The 20,411-nt window shown below is 45.2% G+C and overlaps 1 protein-coding gene across 3 annotated transcripts in view; it reads right to left on the bottom strand.

Moving 5' to 3' along the window:
* Positions 1-18,720, bottom strand: part of LOC125106790 (cationic amino acid transporter 3-like) — a 43,828-nt gene extending 25,108 nt beyond the window's left edge. The window contains exons 1-3 of one of the 3 annotated variants that reach the window (XM_047741353.1): positions 18,611-18,720; positions 15,774-15,853; positions 9,896-9,987 (exon numbers count right to left, since the gene is read on the bottom strand). The gene's annotated coding sequence lies outside the window, so the exon portion shown is untranslated. Of the gene's footprint in view, positions 1-9,395; positions 9,447-9,895; positions 9,988-15,773; positions 15,854-18,610 lie in introns of those variants that run through there. The other 2 variants (XM_047741355.1, XM_047741356.1) reach the window with 2 other exon arrangements.
* Between the last annotated feature and the right edge of the window lie 1,691 nt (positions 18,721-20,411).

Here is a 20,411-nt window from a genome sequence, read left to right as displayed (position 1 = left end):
CAGTCCTGCCTCCCCCTACCCCCTCTCCCTCCTACAGTGAAAGGCACCCTGCCTCCCTCTTTCTCTCCTGCACCCCTGCCCCTAGCAGTGTCCTTCTCCACCTCTGTCCCTCTGTCCCTTTCTCTGCTCCCTTCCTCACTTTCAGCTTCTCTCCCTCTGATCTCAGTCTGGGCTCTGCCATTTCTTTCCCAGCTCAGTCTGTCTCTAACCTGCATCTTGTTTTTGTCCCCAGGCCTCCCTACTGCTCAGAGCAGGGTTGCAGATGCAGGAATGTAGGGGGGTAGAGGACTCTGGCCTTGTGACTAAAGCTCTGAACTGCTGGGCTCCTCACATGCACACACACACACACACACACACACACACACACACACACACACACACAGAGGAGCCTCTCCTCCCACCACAGTTCCAGGTCTTGAAAGGTCAGCAGAGACCTTTCAAGGTCTGGACCCTGCACCCCACCTCTGCCACCTCTACTTGCCCCTTCTCCGGGCCTCCTCTGCTGTCCCCACCTCCTCCTTTCCCTTCTCTGTCTTAGTCTCCCTCCCTCTCTGTGCACACTTCTCTGGCTGTCTGGCTCATCCTGGCCCTGAGTCCACGAGCTGTCTTGGGCTCTGGGTCCATGGCTTTCTCACCACTGAGACTGGGTTACATCTGTGTCTCTGAGTCCCCGTCTGTCTCTGCAACCGTTAACCCTGCAAATCTCTGCATCTGTCTTGGATCTTTTGCTCTGTTTTCTGGAGGCTCCTCTCTTTCCCCTCTCCTATCTCTGGCTCTGGCTCCCAGTCTCCCCATTACAGTGGACACTGTGTCCCTCCTGGGAGCTCTGCCTTTGCATCCCACAGGAGAAGTGCCCGGACAGTCCTTGCACCCCTCAGACAGGCACACGTGGGGCACCCAGGCCAGGGAGGAGCTGTGACAGGTCTGCAGGTACAGGAAGGGGAACAGAAAGTATGTGCGTCCCTCCCATACCCTCTCACGGCACCTGTAACCCTTCCTTGCACACAGGAAGTTCTCCATAAAGTCACTGGCTCCTATTTCTCTGGTGTCCCAAAATAAGCCCCTAAATCAGTGGAACTCAGTCCCTTTCAATATTCCTTCCCACCCCCACCCCCACTGACTCACCCTCAGTCCTTCAGTATCTGCCCCAGGACAGTGTCCCCTGCCAAGCCTTCCCAGCACCTCAGTGATCATGGGACCCCTGTTCAAATCCCAGTCATCCCTCCTCCCTTATTACCTGTTATCCCTCTCTCCTCCTTTCCCCCCTCCTTGCCCATCCAATACAGCTGGGTCCCCCGGGGGTCTCCCCAAAGACAGGCAGTCACTAATGAGCACTGAGCACTAGAAGGGGGGGTAAGGGCAGCCTGATGGGGGGACAGGACTCCAGAGCTGGAGATAAGGAGTCTGGCCAGCACTTGTCACACAGGCCATCTCCCTCCAGCATCCCTGTCTCCTCCCCCCGCTGACTCCTGCCAATCCATCTCCTCTGAGGCTGATGGACTGAGCTCAGGTGCAAATTCACAGAAGCCTAGACTCATAATGCCTGGTCTGCTCCAGAACCATTCTCTCCAAGAATGGCATATCCCTGTCACTTTCCTTGAAAACTCCGGATGACCTTGGAAGCTGAGGTTGTAGATGGAGCCCGAGGGGAAGAGAAGTTGCTCTCTCTGCTCAATATCTTCATCTCAACCCTTTATCTCCACCACACATCCCCCAAATCACAACTTAACACTTCGGCAATGGCAAAGAGGGTGAAATGTCAGGAAGACGTTCCCAGACTTCAGGAGATGCTGATGCCTCCAGAAACCAGAGGAGATGGGGGAAAGATGGACTTTAGAGGCCAAAGGTCTCTTTTCCTGATAAATGCAATTTCCACCAGGGGGCAAGGGACAAGGTCCTGGGGACTTGAGGGAAGCTTCTCAGCAGTGTCCTGCGAAGGGTTCAGCGGCCACAAGAGGACGGCAGAGAACAGTGCTCCCTGCAGAGCCAGCCCTGGGACCTGGGCACTGAAACAGAGCTGGGCTGCAAGAGCTCAGGAATTTCTCAGTGTAGAAATTCCCTCCTGCTGCCATTCCCACTGGCATCCCTTATTCCTTTCGGGTCCTAAAATGCTATCCCCTGCTCCAGCCCCTTTCCCTTAGGGCTGCTGGCACAGAAAAGGCCACCTGGCTTTTCCTTTATGGTTGGACAGCAGGTGACATCCCACTCCCAGAGGTGATGCCTCACAGCTGCCCAGCTGAGAACTAGAGCCAGAGCTGGAGCCCACATGTTCTTGATTCCCAGTCCAGGGTCTTCCCATTGGTGCTGACCTCGGCTCCTCAAAGAAAGCATACTTTGTACGCCCCAGTGGGGAACCAGCTCACAGTCCTGCATTTACACACCCATGTCAGAGCTCCCCCATCCCCACGTGACATATGCTTACACCCAGAACAGGGACACAGAGGACTGTCAGCTACTGAGCAAACATGTAGGTCACACAATCCATGCTCTGCATACCCCCACCCTCAGCACACCCCGCCTCTGTTCCTCAGAACCCCACAGCCTTGCCCCTCTCCTCCGACTTCCTGAGCTGCTGGAGGAACTTCTCATTCATCATCTGCTCTTTGCCCTGTGTTTCCAGAGGCTCCTTCCTTCTGCAGACAGTAAAGTCCTTCGCCCTTTCTCATCTGATCCCTCCTACCACATGCCTGTTTCCAGTTCCCCTGGCACTGTCTGGGGCGACAGGGGAACAGAGGGAAAACGGGTAGTCTCTGAGCTCTCTTCTCTGAATCTGTCCTGCTGATCACTGTCCTCCTGCCCAGGAAAGGTCTGACCATCTGTGACCCACCAGCCTTTACCCCACATCCTCTAAGTGTCCCTACACTCTGACCCACTTCCCATCCAGAAGAAACTCCTTCCATGCTGGGGGGTACTGAGTTCATCCTCATGGAGCAGGAAGTGCCACAAGTGGAACTGAGCTAGACTCAGTCAGAACTTCCCAACACAAGGGGTCCGACAGCCTCAGCTGCTGTGACCTTCAGTAAGAATGCACACATGGCCTCAACAATGCTTCCAGGAGACAAGGACTTGTTCTGCACATGTCTGGGTAGGACTGACTAGAGACATTGGTTTTCAGTGTGACTCTGGTCATGCCAGCCTCAGCAGGGGGCACACAGGGACTTCTGGGGACTCTCAGGCCCTCGGGCAGAATGGGTGGAGCCAAGAGTTAGGAACTGCAGCCTGCTTACATCAACCCAGTTCCTGGGGGTGGGGCTGGGAAAGCAGGTCTGAACCCTCCACTGTCTGGCCTCCCTCCCACCCTGGCCCCGCCTTTCTTTTTTTTTTTTTTTTTAAGATTTTATTTATTTATTTGACAGAGATCTACAAGTAGGCAGAGAGGCAGGGAGAGAGAGAGAGGAGGAAGCAGACTCCCCGCTGAGCAGAGAGCCCAATTCGGGGCTCGATCCCAGGACCCTTTGGCCCAAGCCAAAGGCAGAGGCTTTAACCCACTGAGCCACCCAGGTGCCCCTGGTCCTGCCTTTTTATGACCCTCCCTGATCAAAGCAGGTTCTCTGAGCTCTTCCAATGCAGCCCTGAGAGCAGGCCTCAGGACCCAGTCTCCACTCATCCTCTGACCCAGGACCCTGATGCCATCCCCCTGTGCCTAGAAGGACAGAGACACCCACTGCTCAGGATCCCCATCCCCTACACCCCAGCACTATCAGCCTTCCTCTCCTGGCCTCCCCCATCCTTCCACCCTATAGCACAGCCTGGACCCTGCTGGAAATTTCCACAAATCCAAGACATCTGCCACTATGGGTCTTCAGGCTCCCCTAGGACAGCACATACACACACACACACACACACACACACACATTCACACTCATATATACATACAGACACATACAGACACATACCCTTAAATTATACACCTATACACACCCACACAGCACAAAATTTCTCACGTGTATGCAACACAAATACACATACTCACAAACTCATTAACAGACAGTCATGCACACCCAGACTTACACACTCTCACAAACTCATCAAACGCACTTGTGCACACATACACGCCACTCTAGTCCTTTCTTATAAGGATCCAGAGCCCAGTCCTCTAGATCCTAGAGATCTAGACTGTCTGGAGGAAAGCAGAGAAACCCACAGAAATGCTATTTCCAGTTTCATGGCCCACACTGGAGCTCCTCTGCTCTATGCCCCCTTCTGCCACCAGGGTCTCCAAGACTGACCAACACTGTGGGAGTGCCACCTGCACAGATAACTCAGTCCTTCACACAACAAACACTTCAGAGCACCTACCTGCCATCCTCCTCCCCACCCACACCCCCAGGCCTGCACCTGAGGCAGACACAGAGAAGAGTAAGACCTTCTGCCCTGTGGTGTGAGGGAAAGATCAAGAGCTCAGGAGACAAGTACCTGAGTTCAAATCCTGCCTTTGCCTCTTCATATGCTGTGTTACTTTGGGCCCTTGACATAACCTCTCTGAGTCTCAGTTCCATCACCTGTAAGGTGGGATTATTAAAATTTACCTAATATCTCTGTGAAGATTAAGACTGGTAAAGTTTCCACCAAAAACGTGTCCACTATGGAAAGCCCCCACACTCCATTCCCTAGCCCCTGTGGTGGGCATCTCCCCAACATCCTTCAGGGCTGCTGTCCCTGAAACAGAAACCCCATCTTCAGTCTCAGTTGTACTCACCTAGGGAAACTTGATCTCTGACTGGGACAGCTCCCTGTGACTCCCCCTCTCCTGCCCCTCACTCCTCACCACTCTTGGTCCCTAGTGCCTCTTAACCCCAGGCAGGTAGTTATTTTCCCTAATAACTTTTAATGCAGCTGGCCACAGCGAAAAAGTTTGGGATGCAGCACTCGGCCCTCACATCAGAAGGATATAAAGGGTTAATCAGCCCCAAGGAGCTGTCCTGCAGAAAGTCACCCCTAATGTCCCTGAATTACAACAAGTCCAAGACGTTCTTTATGGACATACAGTGTGGGACACAGTTATAGAACAGGACTTGCTGTGATAAGCAGTCAAGGGAGAGATTGTGTCGCCCACGAATACTAAACCCTTTGGAAGAAAGCCCACTAGATTTTGTGCTCAGAGCTGGGAAGCAGCCCAGCCCACCCCCACCCAGATGGGCACCCCTGCAGGTGCCTTGGGCCAGGGAGGGCTGGGATCTCACCCCTACCCCTGCTGCTCCAGTGGCCTCCTCAGCTCCCTGCCAGAGTCAGACCTCAGCCTGAGCAAAAAGTGGCTCTGAGGTCTTACTTTCCTGGACCCTCCAAGGACCCACAAAGAGTTTTGCTTTCCCTGCCACAGCCTTACTCCTTACATCCTTCCAGACTCTGACTGCTGGGGAGCAGCTGTCTGCTTCCCCTCCTCCCAGGGGGATCCTCCTCCAGTCCTCCTTCCAGACAACTGGCCACCCTGACCATCTCTGAGTTTCCATCTGCCATTGCTCATCCTGGTGCCTCCACCTCCCACTGTCCAACCCTTCCCTCTGACCCCTCCCCTGCCTACCTCTCTCTCTGTCCCCTTCCACCTGGACAACTTCTCACCCTACCCAGCCTGCCTCCCTCCACTCCTGGCTCACTCTTCAGACACCTCCCAGTGGGCTCCACCTTCCATTACATTCATCTCTCCACCTGGCTACATCCCACCATTCTGCCCCCTATCTGATCATTTCTACATCTGCTTCAGAATCTAGGGCACAGAGCAGGGCTCAAAGCCCGGGGGAAGGAAGGGCATTTGCCCCATGCTTCCTCCTCCTGCCCTCTGCCTGCCCTCCCTCCTCTCTTCCTCCAAGCAGACCAAGTCCAGTCAGGTGTTAAGGAGGACTGAAGAGACATCTCTCCATCAGCAAAGTGATGGGCAGGGGTGTGCAGAGGAACAGGATAACCAGAGGAAAACCTGTGGTACTTCGTTCCCACCTGAGGAAGCTCCACCCACTCTCGCAAGCCCAGCTTCCTCTTGAGTGGCATGAGGGGGGAACAGCCCTCCACAACTGTCTCCCCCCCAGGTCCAATGGGACCCTGGGCAGCCCTGGGACCTCCAAATGGCCTGATGACCTGGTCACCCCAAACCCACTCCGTCTTAGGAGAGGACAGAGACAAACGGTGACTATTCCCCATCGGGTCATCCCACCACCTCGGCCTCCACTCTGGCTGGAGGGAGACTCCCCCTCACTCCCAGCGCAGGTTTGCAGAAGAGAGAGACCCTGTGCCTCTTTCCTCCCAACAGATCACTGACAGCTGAGAGCCCAGCAGAGGGCGCATGGTTAGCAATGACCCTGTGTGTGCAGGGCAGGACTGGAGCCTCCATGTGGAAGCCAAAGATCCCCCCAGAGTCTCCCCTCATTTTCTGCCCCTTTGCTCTATGCGGTCTCCCTCCCCCTGCCACATCTTGCTGAACCCCAGCACTCCTAGGGAGAAGATCTCCCTCTGTGGGTATCTTTCATGCTGTCCCTCCCTGTATCAGGCCCAGGATTTCTGCCTCAGAAAACAAGGAGCACTGTCTGCTCCCAGGAAGTTCTTCCTCTCCTCCCGCTTTAATCTGTCTCCTTGCTGTAAGGTAACAGACTGTCCAAGAAATTGTGGGGCTCTTTCCCAACCTTCCCCTTCTCCCACACTTCTTCAGTTTCCCCACGGTATGTCCCAAATACTTGGAGTCAGATCCCAGGCTTCAGAGGGGACTTCTGGACCTGAAGGTCAACACAGGTGCCCAGGAGTCTGAGTATCTGCCTGGCCTGCAAGGGGAAGGCAGTGCTTGGTTACCAGAGTGTGAATGGCCAGGGAACACTTTGGAGCTCTGTGCACACAGCAGGTGTGTAGTAAGTGTGAAATGGCCCACTGAGGAGCTGGGGTTAGGTTGGTGAGGGAGGGTGGAGGGGAAGGAATGAGGCTGGACTAGTCTGAAATGGCTCCTCCCCATTCTCCTCCCTTCACCTCTGGGCCACCTGGAGAGAATGTGCTCTAAGACAGGCCCTGAACCTGGAGTCGTCCCTAGGCTGAGGGGGTGTCCTCCTCTCCATCCACTTCCACCCAGCCCAGCTCAGGACACCAGGACACCCACCCCCAAGAGCCTAGTCACTGTTCCTCCACCCCATCAACACCACACACCTTCTTTTTAGCCAGGACTCCCAGATCTCGGACCCCTCACCTTGCACACCAGCCTGAATATCCTCATTCTGGCAGAATCTAAGTGACCTCCTGAAGCTCCTGAGCCCCTGCAGTCAACCTAGTTATCTTTAAACTTCAGCCAGCACCCTGAGCCCACATAATTACTAATCTTTCTTAATATACCTATAGTATGCAAACCCAAAACATGTTATCCCAACAGGAAGCAGGGTCAGGAAAGGGTTAGCGGGTGTAAAAGCTTCAGGTCTCAGATTCTTCTTATCTGCGCCCCGCTCCAAGCCTTTCTGAATGGAACCCCTGCTCTGCAAGAGATCGAAAGGAGTACTTCCAACCTGTCCCTGGAGGAGTGGGAGAGGAAAGGGAAGGAAGACCCGGGTAATGAACGAGTTAGCTGAGGCTGCTGGGATACTGGTGGACTGCCTGCTCCTCACAGCCTGGGTTGTCTTCAGCTTAGAGCAGGGAACCGGGGATGACTAGAGGCAGAGGGTGGGGGCCTCTAAAGTCACTCAGGGGATATCTTGCCCAATACCCAAAAGCCCAAAAGCCCTGAGCAGGTCCCCCAAGAACAGAGCCCAGAACCCACTGAGACTGTGCTGGGAGGTGAGAGGGGGTCTCTGTGACAACAGTTAGTCTCTTTGTGAACTTCTGTCTCCATCCCTTGCCCAGCTCCTCACATCCTGGGGCATTATTTTAGAGGCCTCTACCTTGTCTTTAGCAAGACCAAACCTCTTAACCCCTGTTTTGTCTGCAGATTCCTAGGCTGGAGAAGAGGGGACAGGGTCCATCCTGAGGCAAGAGGAACGCCCTGACTTCCTCTCTTCCCAAAACAGGGGGGAGGTTGGGAGTTGGACCAAAGAAGGAACCAATCCTAAGCTTAGGTTGACAAACACACACCCTGGTGGGAAGGCTTTTATTATCCTTCTGCTTGTATTGTTATTGTTCTTCGGATTAGAAACTGAATTAACTCATAATCATAGTAGGGTAAATATATGACAGTGACTATAAAGGATGGTCCTAGCCTCACTGTCTAAACAAAATTCCCTGTTATTCTTGTTCACGAGACCCTGTTTATTTCCTTCATGGGTTCATCACACTCTGGAATTATTGAACATTATATTTGTTTTCTAGGTTATTGTCTATATCCCTCTAGGAAAACTCTATATTTGAGTGAGAGAAAGAATGAACAATGACTAAATGTGTTATGTGGGAATAAATCTACTGGTGGGATCAACACTTCCTAATAAGATGATCCATACCTGAAAGCATCATGTGCAGACCTACAATCACAGTGATTATCCTTCATCAGTTTTCACAATACCTCTCCTGCCACACATCTCTTCATGGGCTCTTTCCCCATTTTATGCCAGACCTGAAAGTTATTTAGCAATTCTATAGGTCTGTGTTTAGCACAATGGAGAGAATAAAAAATATACAGGGCACAGTCTCCCCACTCCAGAAGCTTACAGGTGAGTGAGGGAGAAAGAGAAGACACAGGATAACTGCAACTGAACACAGTGCAGAGAGACCGCTATGGTGAGAGTGACACAAAGGAGTAGGAGAGATCAAAGGAAATAAATTTCTTCAGAGGCAGATAATCCAGGAAGGCATAGGCAGAGGTAACATTTAGAGTGGACCTTGAAGATTGATTGATGATTGATGATTTCAGTAGTCAGAGATTGGGAAGACAGAATTCCAAGGAAAGACATTCCAAGGAAAGACATTGCTACTGAGAAGGATTTCTTCACTTTGGGCATCGTTTGATATTAAACTTCTGTTCATCATGAGAGAGTGAAAGGCAAGGATCAGTAAAACTTAAGATAAAACTACAGAATCTGGAGTCTTTGAATACAGAAGACAGGAGCCAGGACCTGGGTCCCAGCTCAGGGTCCATATCTCTTCACTTTTCTTGCACCTGATCTTACTGAAGGGGCAATAATAGAGTAGAGTAGGAGAGGGTACCCATTATGCCTCCATTTATATAATTTCCATCTCCTCTTTTCCCCACTGACTTCTTTAGTAAGAATGAAAGGATTTCTTAATCTCATTCCTGAGAAGAGCATGAAGCACAGAAAAGCACATGCTACACAAATTAACTTAACTAATTTGCATACCCGGGGAAAAGGAGACACCCCTCCTCCTTCCATCTTCATAGTCAATTTTCCTAGATCTTCTGACACTAGATGTCAATAAATATATTTCTTCCTTCTCTGGACAAGAGTGTCGGATGCAAAGTAAAGTTCGTCACAAAAATCGCTCACAAAACAATCTGCCAAGCACTGGTGGGGGCAGGTGGAGGAGGGGCTTCCTGGGCTGTGTCCGCCTTCAAACCACTTGTGGGTCCTGCCTCCTGCTTCTAGAGGTTTTCTAAAGAAGGAAACAGAGACATTCAACTCCTCTTACCATCCTCGTTTCTGTCAGAGCTCACTGCATTTTATGAAATTAGCTCCACAAATGACCACTTCCTCAGAATCTCCGCTCTAGATTCCTTAATTAGTACAATTTTTAATTGTCCTCTTCCTGGCATGGCTCAAAGAGAGAGTCCCACTTGGAAGGGAAGAGGTAAATACAGTGGCTTCTCCCAGGACTTTCCCTGAGGGGGTTCTAGGGGAGAGGAGGTGTTCATGTGGGGGGTGTGCCTGTAACTGCAGCTGTGTATTAGGTTAGAGGGTAAAAATCTTCACCACTCACTTTGCACAAATGACTTAACCTCTCTGAGCCTTAGTTTCACCTTTTATAGAATGAACACAACAACACTCACCTCGTTCAACTTTGTGTAAAATAGGTGATTATGTAAAGTGCTTGGAGTATTCAGCAAATGGTAGCTATATAATCATCATCATCATTGTGGGGCTGTGGACATAGAAAGAAGTAAAGCGTAAGAGAGAAGTTCCTTTCCCTTAGGAGTTTTAAAATCTCCTATGACACAGGATGAATACAGGGAGAGAGGAAGGACCTGTAACCCTAAAAGTCTGTTTGAGTCCTAATGTTCAATATATTCTTTAGGAAAGTTAGGAGATCTGGTGGCAGATTTCAGTGCTCTAAGAAGATTGTGCTTGTTCTGTAATTCATCATCCCCACGCTTCACCACCTATATACACCACACATCCACCCCATCCTCTCATTTAAGAAGCTGACTGGATAATTCATGTGATAACAAAGATTTTGAGAGTTCATTGTGTACATTTCCCTGTCTCTGGGCAGGAGCCCATTGGAGGCATTCCACACCCAAGTGAGACAGCCATGTACACAGCTACAGAGCCTGTCCCCTCCCATCACCCCCATCACCCTCTGATCTCAGAAAATTCTTCCTTATGTTCAATTTCCATCTATTTTCCTTTAATTCTGGCCGCTATTTATCATCTTATTCTTATCATCTTATTTGTGTTGAGGTACACAAACCCTCGAATGCGAAGAGAATTCGCAAATGCCCACCTGATAACATTGTTCCATTGCCTGTCAGTCTAGGTCTCTGGAAATACTGGTCTCATACAGTTTGTTATTAAACCATTAAAAATCATCAAAAGATCCTTTAAAAAGCATTAATTGATTCCTACCTATGTATAACCCCTTAGGTAGACATTTGGTCTCTCCTGAGAGCATTTGAAAGATGAAAGTATCCTAATTTCCAAGACATATAGTTAAGAACTCCTACTTCAATCCCCCAAACTCCATAGCCTCCTCAATTAGTGTCATCACATGATCATTCATTTCTTAAAGATTTTATTTATTTATTTGTCAGAGAAAGAGAGAAAACAAGCGGGGGGGGGGGGTGGCAGGTAGAGGGAGTAACAGGCTCACCACTGAGCAAGGAGTCCAATGTGGGGCTCAATCCCAGGACCCTGTGATCATGACCTGAGCCAAAGGCAGGCGCTTAACCAACTGAGTCACCCAGCAGTCCCAGGTTATCACTCATTTGATTAAGGGACAGTACAACCCTGAGTCAGGGCATGACTAATAGGGCCTCACCAGTCCCTTTCGGGCCATCATATGAAGTAGTAGAATTGGCAGAAGTCCCCACCCACCCAGTGCTTGAAGAACGGGCAGACTCCAGTGTGGGCACAGCAGGAATTTTCCCAAAGTAGGCAGGGATCCACACACTGCCACGGTGACTGGCGCTGACTGCCTGGAGACAGGAGGGCAGTCAGATGTCCACACTCTCTCTCTTCCCAAATTCAGCTTCCCCAGCCTAGACCCCTCCTCTTGTGTTCCCAATTCCAAAGTTTTCACACCTTCTATAGTGCTCCTCTGAGGCCAGCCACCTATCATATTTCATCTAAGGCCAGTGATTCTTGAACCTGAAAGACCATACAAATCACTTGGGAGTCTATTAAACATGCAGATTCTGATTTAGCAGGTCTGGGTTGGAGCCTGAGATTCTGCATTTCTAACAAACTCCTAGGTGATACCCTCACTGCCAGTCCAGGGACCATACTTTGAAGAGCACGATTTAGATGACAACTAGCAGATGCTACAACTTTCTTCCATGGAAAGTCTATGTGTCCACATCCTCTGTTTGTCTACCCTCCAGATGGCTGTGAGAGTCATGTCTCATTCTTTCCTGATTCAGGAGTCTCACTCCATGGCACAACACACAATACAAACCTGGCTCATAAACTGCCTTCAACTGTGGAGACACATCCCTCATAATGAGTTTCATTCTTTCATGGCTTTTAAAAGTCCATGTGACTAGAATTACTGTCCTGTTGCTTTTCCAACTTAGCTGCCCCTCTTCTGTATCCCAAATTGCACCATAGCCATCCTCTTCCAGGAAGTCTCTCTTGACCAATACCTCACTCACAGTTTATACTCATACCTTCCCTTCCAGAGTAATGATGCCTCAATCCCTACCCAGTGATTAATTCTCCTATTTCAGTCCATTTTTCTCCCCATGTACAGTATCAATTCACTCTCCCCAAAGAATCACAATTGTTCTCACAAGATATTTCCACCAGTCCCTCAAAGAACAGTCTAAAGGAATAGGAAAGTATATGGGTAATCTTGCCTCTGGCAGGTTTCCCGGTAGTCACCTGCATCCTTTGGGAAGATGAGAAATTCAGCAAGTAAGAAAGTATCCTCCCTCTCTCCCTCCCAGGTCAGGCCCCATTCATAATTACAAGAGAAAAACACTAGCCCTCCTATACCAAAACATAAAACTGACTGCATCAAAAAGGATGCCTGTTGTGCCCACACTGGAGCCAGTCTATGTTTAGGGATTCCCTGGAGTCAGAACTGATTGGGCTTGCTATTAATTTCAATCCTTCTATCCCCTCCCCACATCCTATGGGAAGAGATGGAGCTGGACCAGGGGAGGTCATGTCATGCATTCTCCTGCCCCAGAGCAGTAGTTTCTCTGTTGCTCTTTGAGTGAACAATACTGCTCTTACTGTTGGATCTAGAGAAAATGTAGAATCTATTCCCATGGGGATGGAACAGACAGGACAGACACTAGAACTCAGGCATAGCCATACAAGAGCAAAACTAGAAGTTCCTGGACAAAGTTTTAGATGCTGGGTATAGATAGAGTTCTGGATGGAGAGAAATGATGTTTGCCAAGGAAGTCTCCCAGAAGACAGTTTTAAAGGAATAGCACACTGCTAGCCTAATGGAAAGGAGAATTTTCTGTACTAAGGAAATGTGTAAGTTTCAATTCAATTCAAGATGAATTTATTAAAGGCTCATTATGTGCATGGCCCCCAGCTGGATGCTCTGGGAGTGAACAAGATCCACTCCTTTCCTACCAGTAATTTATAATTAGGGAAAAAAAGAAAAGAAAGACACACAGAAAACTGTGTTATACAATTTTTTAATTTCAGATTTATTGATGTAGAGTTGACATATAAAATTGTAAGATATTTAAGGTGCACATAGTGTGATTTTGATATACAAATAATTATGAAATGATTCATTATGATTTGCCCACTGTGAAAGCATTAACAATGGTATTTTTACCTAAATGCTTCATTAAATGAAGGTGAGTGTACAAAGGGCGCACTGAGATTTGAACAAGTGCAGTCTGGGTAGGCTCTTTGCTGTTCAACTTCATTCTATTTTTTCTAAGTTAGACTTTACAGTAGGGATCATAAATGCAAAAAGAAGGAAAATTGGAACTGTTGAACTTGGAAATGGATATATTGGTAAACTGCCAACAATGTTTAATAATTGAGGTCATTATGTCCAGGATTGTCCTGGGTTATTCCCTCTCTTCTTTTATTACAATTAATAGTGCCTCTTTTATTCTCAATTTTTCCTTGTTTGGGAAATTAATTATAAACTCATCTTATAAATAATGCATTTGCAGGGCACCTGGGTTGCTCAGTGGGTTAAGCCTTTGCCTTCAGCTCAGGTCACGATCTCAGGGTCCTGGGATTGAGCCCTGCAATGGGCTCGCTGTTCAGCAGGGAGCCTGCTTCCCCCTCTCTCTCTGCCTGCTTCTCTGTCTACTTGTGCTCTCTCTTTGTCAAATAAATAAGAATCTTTAAAAAAAATAATGCATTTGTGCTACTAGAACATAGGCTAACATTTCAAGGTCATCAACAAACATGACTTGACATGTTGAAATTAAGGTTATCACAGACTCTCTTTTATTCTTTGGGGGAGAGTCAGTCATTGTACTTCAAATTAAATCAAAGTATGGTAAGTTAAATATATAAAATATTTGGGGTAAACATACAGTTAAGAGATGACTCAATGATATTGTTGATGGAACTGATGTGTGCTCAATATGTTTCTTCACATACATATGCAACAGGGAAAATAATCATTGACTTACTTTCTGTTTTTTATTTAATGATGCATTTCAGTTTATCCAATGTGGTTTTCAATCTTACCTCATATTGATAAGCTAGGAAAGATACCTAAAGCTAAAAAACAGATCCAGCTTCCTGCTTGAGAAAAATACACTATATTCATTTAAAATATTTTTAAATTCACCATCGTTATTCTCCAAAACTCCAAACTATAGGACTGTTTATTGAAGACATGACATGGAAAACTTCAGATGCCTTTTGGTAAGGAGAGATTATGACATTATTTAAGTGATTATAGATGCCATAAATCTATTGTTATATCAACTCAACAATCTCATCAACCCTTCCCCTTCTCAAGAAAAAAGTTAGAAAAATCTTTGGGGAGTATCTTATGGGACATAAATTAAATAATAAAATAAATCTCTCATTCATAGAACATGGTGATTAGAATAAGTTATATCTTTTTTTAATTTGACTCATCAATATATTTGAGTATTTATATATAGACCAAAAATATTTTATGTAAAGTACTTAAACCTGATTATATAAAACCAGTAGGCTACATAAAACAAGTAGCACACATAAAAGTAAAAAAAAAATTTTATGAAGCAATAACAAAATTTTGATAAGATTGCTCTAAAAACTAAAGCATGAATGTATGCAATTTGCATTGGGTGATTGGTACCATCACTCAGGGCTGGCTGACAATAAGTTTTTGTATGGATGGATGTATGTATTTTGTAAATCTCATGTTGTTTTCTATTCTTCCAATCTCTGTTTTGTCTTGTGGGTGATGGTCTTTGTTATATAAGGTTATAAATGGTGTTAATGAGAGCACCTAACAGAAATACAGAAAGTATCCACCTTGTCATTACTAGGGCACAAGATTAAAGTTCCCTCTTTGCAAAGCACAAAAAGGAAATCAGAAGAAGTGATTCAGTATTTTCAAGCAGGAAATTAGCTGCTTAAATGTATTTTGCAATTTACTGTTTCCAAGTGAGAAAGCAAAGCATAAGTGTTTCAACAGGTGCAGGGTTCTCTTTTAACTTTCTAAAATTTATGTACATTTCTAAAATATTGCAAGTAAAGAGTGCTAGAAACTCAAATTCAAAGCAATACTGAAGAGAAAAGTTAAGGGTCAACATTCAGTAGTATTTTTGCTGAAATACTATCAATAGAAAATCTCCATTTATTAGATTCTTCTAGTTCATAGCTATGTTACCTCTAAACATTGTGTTTCCTCCTAAAGATGATATTTCATTTCACCTTCTGAAATGAAACCATCTGAAAAATGTGTCAATGAGTCTTCCTTGTCAACTGGTTATTAAAAATAGAGCATGATTTTCTTCCATCTCTTTTTCTACTTTATGATGCTTTTCGAGTTAGGCCAGATCAGAAGTAGAAAGAGTATACAGATAAGTGGGAAACAAAGATTGCATAAACAAGAATAAGCAGGTTTTGAAACTAATCAAGAACCTTAGTCATTGGTCATGAACATTCCAAAGGAGGTGCAGGGATGAGCTAGTATGTACCAGCAGGAATATGATGGTGCTTGCTTAAGGGTGTCAGGGCAGAGAGGGACAGAACTTGAGGCTGGATTAACAAGAATTCATAGACTTGGGGGCATTTTCCCAATATAGAGCTTAACAACCAGTGAAGACCCAGAAAATAGGACAAGATCACTGGTAGAGTGGCCCTTAAAAGCCTGGAGAGAATGATTATCCACACCAAACAAAGTGGGAATGCCTGAGTTTCCCTGGGATATAGTTCTAGAAGGGGTCAAAATGGCTCAGAAAAATGACTTCGCAGGAGGGAATATATTATGTGAGACCAGACCACTCAATGGAGGATTATATTCTGTAAGAATGCCCAGAGGGCACATCCACTTACCAAAGCCATCAGGAACACCACTGGTAAAAGGGGTACTGATACCATTTTGTACTGTAGAGAATTTCTTCTGTCAGCCAGGGCTAATGGTAAGAAAGACAATCACAGAGTTTGGCTTTATAGCAATAGAAAAGATGGAACACCAAAGCAATAGTGAAGAGGTAGGAGTTTATAACTTCCAGAAGCCAAGGGACCAGAATTACTATTGTGACCTGCATATCAGAAAGATAAGCAAGGGTCTCCACCCACAGGAAGTTAAGGAGATGGTTAGTAAAGCATAGTGTCTTGGAAAGCAAAAGAGTTGGGCAGAAAACAGATTTGGATGTAGATAGCTTTTTCTTTTCCTTTTATATCACTTGTATTTGTGTATCTTTCTTTTCCTTTCCTTCGATGTATATTTATTCTCACAATATAAACCTTTCCAAGATTATATTTGACAAATATGTGTATATGCTATATACACAGCCATATCATCATTCTCCACCAAACTGAGAGAAGTTTAAGGTTAAAATAAAATCATTGGGGCACCTGGGTGGCTCATTGGGTTAAGCCTCTGCCTTCAACTTGGGTCATGATCTCAGGGTCCTGGGATCGAGCCCCGCATTGGGCTCTCTGCTCAGCAGGGAGCCTGCTACCCCCTCTCTTTCTGCCTGCATCTCTGCCTACTTGTGATCACTCTCTCTGTCAAATAAATAAATAAATCTTTTTTAAAAAAATCACCAGTTTCCATTTTTCTCTTTATAAGTTCTAGCCTTCATTGTTTGGTGTTTCTCCATGTCTTGGCACTCAATAACCTTTTCTGCCTTTATTCATTCACTCAGCCTGTGTTCACTGACAGTATATTATATGCTAGTTTTACTGGAGACACAAAAGTGAACAAAACAAAATATGTGCCCATTTGGCATTTCCATTCTTGGAGAGAGAAAGAGACAGTAGAGAAACAATCACATGAAGTACCAGGTAGTGATTGCTGCTCTGGAAAAATTCAAGTGAGGTCAGTGGGATGAGGTGCCAGGAGTTGGTGGGGAGGTGTGGTTTTATCGTATTCTCCTCTCCTGTCTGTTAAACTGTGGTTTTAAAAGATAAAGTTTTCATCTCAGTCTGCAGAGGTTGAAAAAGATTACTGAGAGATAGTAGTATTTGTGATTTTCATTCATGGTGAAATGTAAGATTCTGTCATTTTGGGGTCCAGAAAGCATTTGAAGAGATCAGACAAAAGAACCTAATTCTTCTCTTTGGACCAGCACTGAGTCCTCTGCTTCTATATTACCGCCAACCCTTGCATCAATATCTTGAACCTTTTTATGTAAATTATAAAGATGATAAAAACAGAAATGTTCTAAACATTTTGATCCTTATGTCAGAGCACCTACCACAAATATCAAAGTTTTCTCCAAACACATAGGTTTTACTATTTCTACGAGATGATGTATAGACGAACATGCAGATAAGTCAACCAGACATTCAAGCTCTAGTCTCCTGTTTTGAATTCTGTGAAGCATTTAAACATTGCCAGGGTAAAGGGGCTGTCACTGCCAGTATAAGTCTGATGTTACAGGCTGTTTTCTTCAGATGGTAGCAAGGTAGTATTCACTGCCACTTTGATGATAATAGTTAAGAATCTCATATACTGTTAAATTCGGTCATCATACTAATAGCCTAGTTTAGGCAAAGCCAATGCCATGCTGTTCTTCTAGCTCAGAGAAGAGAGATATTGTCTCCAAAATGATGGGTAGAATCAGTGGCCTTTCTTTCTTCCTCTCTTCAGCACCAGAGATCATCTGGTCTGTTTTTCTCTTGCTGTTTGAACAACAGTGATTCTACCCTGAGCAGATACCTGAGTCTTCACTGACATTTGCTGCTGTTCTGAAGAAGACATTGGGCAGCAATTTGAAAAATTACAGTGGGGTTTTTTAGAAGACCTCATGTCCCATGGCATTTTTTGGTCATGTTGCCTTTTCCTGGTAGCTGTGTAGAAGCAGTAATAGGACAGGAGGATACATAACCTCTGTGCCCTGACATCAATTAGCTGGCCTGGGCCTCACGCTATCATCTGTAAAATGAGCCACACAGAAAAGAAATGCAAAACTGTACTAATCATATGAATTACAGAACATTCCATTTTGGCAGAATCTCATCTTGAGAGAGACATTGCAAACTGTAACATTTCATTTTTATTTGGAAAACAAGATTGTAATCTCAAAAAGTTGGTAAACATGGATTGGAATTAGATGAGAGATTTTGTTACTATGTGAGACCAATAACATGTTGGAAAGCATTATCATTAAATCAGTGGGAATGCAAGAGTGCTGAGGAAGTCAAAGTTGCTTGAAAGGCATATTTCAAATTGGGTCACATGCATGTTGCTGCAGCCATTTATGGCCAAATCTATACTAGGTGATGGGAAAGGGAAAGAACATAATGCTGGAGTCAAATCTTTCCCTTAAATACTACATGTTGGTAGCTGTGGCCAGATTGCTTATGATCTAACTTAAAATCAGTAAAACTCTCAGTCATTTATAAACTCCCATATACAGGCTTAACAACAAAAGAGGCCAAATTTGAGTGTCCAGGATAAGAAATGAGGCTATGTTTAAATATCTCTGCTTAAAGAAATCTCATTAGAGTCAAGAACAAGACTGCTGGTAAGCAAATACTAGAAAAGGAAAAGAATGGCTTCCATGTTTTGTTTTGCATTGCTTTATTTATTTTTAAATCTTTTCAATTTTATTTATCTTTTTAACATCTTAACTTAATTTTACTTTTTTCAGTATTCAAGATTCATGGTTTAGGCACCACACCCAGTTCTCCATGCAATATATGCCCTCCTTAATACCCACCACCATTGGTCTTGTACTGTGAGAGCAGATTTTCAGCTAATAATATCTTTGCTGTCATCCTAGTAATGCATGATATGAGCTACATCTCTCTGGTTATCCCTGGATGCTTGGCTCCTAAAAATATATTAATGTCACCAACAACAAAGGCAGGAACAAATGGGAGAAATAAAACTCTATCAACACAATCAGTATAGTAGGACTCCAAACCAGAGCAGAGAAGAGCCTTCCTCCTATTCGCAAAGCCTTCCCCTTCTTTGTCTGATTGGATCTGTCTCCTGCATATTAAACACACTTGGAATCCCAGTGAATACTCTGCAAAGAGTTCAGCAGAAATCATTAACTACAGTGCCATTGTTGTGTGAGCTACAATTTTTTTTTCCTAGCTAAATGCCTAGAAAATCTCAGCTATGCATGGATCCTTCACTGATGTTGATGTTGTTAGTTTTCTCTGAGCAGTTAAAATCTTGGGAAACATTTCTTCACAGGACAATGGAATCTGGGCACGATTAGTGGATTTCCCCATTTCTCTGAATTAAAATTCACCCTAAAGCATTTCAACAAGAAATTATAATACTAAATGTTCAAAAAGGAACCAAAAGTACTAGCAATGAAACAAAGAGTTGCTAGCATATATTTATCTCTTCTGAAGCCTGAAATAATAGTAAGTAGCGTAATGACACACGAGAACAATCTGGAAATATTCTGAGTACTCCAACAATGTGCAGTATTCACTTCTTGCCTACACAAGTACATCATTCTAGTGATGCTTCCCTCTTCCTTCTGCTTATTTTATTTTTCCTACTCTACTGGTTTATGACCATCAGCAAATGCTTCCATTTCAAAGCCGTTTCTGATTTGACCTTTGCTTCAAGTCTCCGCCCATTCCTCTGTTGTCCATCTCATTGAGAGTGTTATATATAGTTTCTGACTATACTGCCTCCTCTATTTCTCATTAACCCTCTCTAATCAGGTTTTCACACCATGATAACACTGTAACTTTTTTGTCAAAGTAACCAGTCAGCCTCCATGTTACTTAATCCAATATCAGGGGCTCCTGGGTGGTTCAGTCGGTTAAGCATCTGCCTTCCACTCAGGTCATGATCCTAGGGTCCTGGGATGGAGCCCTGAGCTAAGTTCCCTCCTGAGCAGGGGGTCTGCCTCTCCGCTTTCCTCTCCCTCTTCTCCGGCTTGCGTACTTGCACTCGCTCACTCTCTCTCTCTCTCTCTCTCTCGTACACACATAAATAAATAAGTAAATAAGTAAGTAAATAAATAAATAATAAATAAATAAATATCTTTTAAAAATCCAGTATCAACTCTCAGTCATAATCTTAATATGGAATTTAGGGAATATTCAGATGGTTCTGAGAGTCAAGAGACAATTGCTCTTCGGCCACTGTGCATGTTGTTCCCTGATCTTTAACCTTCGTGAAAGTTAATAAACTTGGTTCTTTGTGAAGGCTATTGTGCTTTATGAGTTTGATTATCAATCAGAACCCAAGACCACTGCTGCTATTTAATCACTGTAGATCTTACAGGCTGGCATCTTGAAGTGGAAGGATTGACTGTCAGACCTACAACTCAATATGGCAAGGGTACTTTGTGATTAGGCAAGGATGAGGGAAGAAAGAGCTCAGGTTTCAATGCCAGGACAGTTGCTGACCCACTTTTAGTACAAAGCAGCAAAATTTCTGTGACAGAGGTTTATTGGTTTGTTTACTTATTATTTATGAGTGAAAAGTTTCAACTCCTATTGAGCTGGCAAAATAAATTCATAAGGAAAAGACAATTGAGAGGAGGA

Source organism: Lutra lutra, chromosome 8 (assembly GCF_902655055.1).
Source record: "Lutra lutra chromosome 8, mLutLut1.2, whole genome shotgun sequence".
In the NCBI taxonomy this organism is placed as follows: Eukaryota; Metazoa; Chordata; class Mammalia; order Carnivora; family Mustelidae; genus Lutra; species Lutra lutra.
The sequence above is the reverse complement of the archived record's forward strand: the minus strand, read 5'-3'. Positions and strand labels throughout refer to the sequence as shown.